The following is a 3,048-nucleotide window of genomic DNA, read 5'->3' on the forward strand; positions in this document are numbered from 1 at the left end:
TCCAAGAGTGATCTGCTTCTTTCAGTATGAAAAGTTTCTGTGTGTGTATGTGTTTTTGTTTTTGTTTTAATGAAACATAACACAGTTTCAACCTAGTGTCAAGTTCTATTCTCAGAGCATTTTTCAAAACTTCTTTGCAACAAAGATTTTAGGAATTCAAACACCTACTGCTACTAAGAAGATAAACTGTTCTTCACATTTTATACCTCCTTAGTACTAATAATATATGTAGCTGACTTACATATGAAAAATGGTTAGGGTTTATTTTTGAAGATTTTTTGGTATAATAAAAATAATAGGTTTATAAACAGGTAGTTATAATGTAAATTTGTTTCACAAAAGATAAATGCACAACTACTATACTACCACAGCACAGGAAGGTAAACAACTAACTTTGCATGGTAAAGCAAAGAAATGCTATGAGCAGTTGTTTATGAGTATGATGTCTTTGAATTTAAAGTAATACAGGGAATAGTCCTATTAAAATAATTATGGTTAAAATCTAAAATGCCATTGAGAGTCATAGGACAAAATTAAATCAGGATAAATGGTTAAGTCTTTATCAAGGCAAACTATGCTGCAGTGGAAGATATGGATCAAGTTGGAAAAAAAATAAAGTCAGCAGTAGTAGTTAAGGTTTTAGCTGGCGTTGTGGCTCAGTCTGTAATCTCAGCACTTTGGGAGGCCTGGGAGAGAAAATTGCCTGAGGGTTTGAGACCAGCCTGGGCAACGTGGCGAGACCTCGATTCTGCAATAAATAAAAAAAATTAGCCAGATGCGGTAACGTGCACCTGTAGTTCTGGCTACTTGGAAGGCTGAGGCGGAAGGATTGCTGGATCCCAGTAGATTGATACTGGGGTGGCCGTGAGTGTGCCACTTCACTCCAGCCTGGGCAATAGAGTGAGACTCCAACTCCAAAAAAAAGAGAAGGTTCTAAAATCATCTAGACAATGATTAGAAGTTGTCTTTGCTAAGACCTTGACAATGGAAATAAGAAAGATGGAAGCAATTTGGTAAAAAAGGTAAAGTGGAAGAATGTGTGGTTAGAAAATGTGCAGAAGGTAACTTGGAAATGGCCCCACTGACAAGAAGATACAGATGGAGAGTTTATGAAAAAAGATGCTGAACTCAATTTCTGATATCTTCAGATGAATGTGTGCAACCAAGTACAGGTGTCAAGTAAGAGTTGCATAAGATGTTAAATATGTTGATTTGTGGCCACTGCACTCCAGTCTGGGTGACAGAGTGAGATTCCAACTCAAAACAAACAAAAAATTGGCATCAACACTGGTAAAAACAGCTTTATGTTAATAGGGTGAGACGAGCTGTGAATGGATGAACAGTAAGTTGTTGGTAACCCTACATTGCTGGCTCAAACTGATCTTTTCGAATAATTTGTTTGTACATTGGACAATTTTTATTACTTAGTCTTTGGACTATCATTTATCAAAGCAAAGTATTCTGCTGTGGAGGGTATGGGTCATGTTTTCACTTACTTTTCCCTCAAGGATGTCTTAAAGGCAACTCCTGTCTGATTTATATGGAAGAGTTAATAATTTGTGTGTTGATACTTTCTGAATCCATAAATGTAGTGGATTTCTAAATATTTAACTTAAAACATAGAACTCTATAGTAAATATCTTCTTAGTGTTATTAATTACCCAATAAGCTGAGTATGCTCCATAGAAAGTTTGTAGGTAAAATACAATTTCCGCTTAAGCTTCAGATTTTATTTTTTCAAGGTGTGCAGACAAGAAAAATAAACTTCATTTATTCAGAACCTTTCAATTCTGTTCTTCCTGCTGTGATTTACAATGAACGAATACCATAGCTCATTTTGGATATGTCAAAGCCAAAAAATAAATAAATAAAATTTAAGCACAGATTTAAAACTATAATGCCACTAAAATCCAAAATGAAAATGGACATCTAAATCTTGAAATCTCAGAAATAAAAACTCTAGCATCAAAAGGCAATTAAATCACTGTCATCTAAAAAAATAAGTTTATGAATTAAATTAATAAATTAAAATTAAATGAAATTAAAAATTTCCCACAATTTTAGCTTCTAAATGCTGATGATCAAATGTGATTTTCTCCTAGCTAAATGTCACTTTTGCCCTTATAAAGGTTTACTGACTTTTATAAGAATAGTTTGCATGAGTTTGTACTTTATTCAAGACTGTTTGAAGCTGTATTTTTATTCTGAATTAGAAACATTACATAAGTTCCTCTAACTGAATATTGTAATTTCTCGTTTATTTGACCTTCTTAAATTAATAAGGCACTGTTTCATAGTTAAATGCTGTTTTGTTGAGTACAAATCAAAACATATATTTCAATAAGCTTACATTCAAAAGTAATCAAATTGGCATAACACTGATTTTTTAAATTTCTAAATTTATAGAGTTGAGAAGTTTAGAATATGTCTATGCTGTTTATACTTTCAGACCACCATTCAAGAAAAGAAGCGCCACATCTCCTTATCAAGAGGTTTGGAATGAAATATAGATGGACTTCCTCCACATAGTTTGTGTCACTTGAAGCACCATATATGGGAGTCTTGAGCCTCATGTCGTTAATATTTAAAAGAAAAATGCTATGCTTTAAAAATTAAAATGATGATAATATATTTAATCCCAAGAATGTTGTGAATTGTGGCACATTGAAGGCGTCTAGTCAATGTTTTTTCCTATCATTTTTTTCCTCTCAATACCCTTTATTTATACACACATACACAAATACATACACACACATACAAACTCCATCCATACTCATTGAGGAGTTTCCTACATGCAAAATATCAAACTCTTGCTCCAAAGAAAAGAGTTATTGACTAATCTATATTGTAATATAGATGCTTTTATCACGCTTTAGAAGTATGTGGAAGTATCTGGGGGGGGAAATACTGTTTTGAAGAGACTCCTCAAATTCTAAATCTCTTAAAAACTTTTACAAACAAAAGACTAGGAGTTAATGAAACCCATAAAATTTAATGTGTTTGGGATATTTAATTCTTTCCTATTAAGAAATCAATACCTGGGACGCG

General features: G+C 33.0%; 1 pseudogene across 1 annotated transcript in view; it reads left to right on the forward strand.

Moving 5' to 3' along the window:
* Positions 1-346: 346 nt before the first annotated feature.
* The window catches only part of LOC103259814, a 6,092-nt pseudogene continuing 3,390 nt past the window's right edge, over positions 347-3,048 (forward strand). Inside the window, exon 1 of the transcript XR_002481930.1 lies at positions 347-380. The product of XR_002481930.1 is annotated as an oxysterol-binding protein 1 pseudogene (transcript). The remainder of the gene's footprint in view (positions 381-3,048) is intronic.

This window comes from Carlito syrichta, unplaced genomic scaffold (assembly GCF_000164805.1).
Source record: "Carlito syrichta isolate Samal-C Ts95f unplaced genomic scaffold, Tarsius_syrichta-2.0.1 Scaffold303024, whole genome shotgun sequence".
Taxonomy (NCBI): domain Eukaryota; kingdom Metazoa; phylum Chordata; class Mammalia; order Primates; family Tarsiidae; genus Carlito; species Carlito syrichta.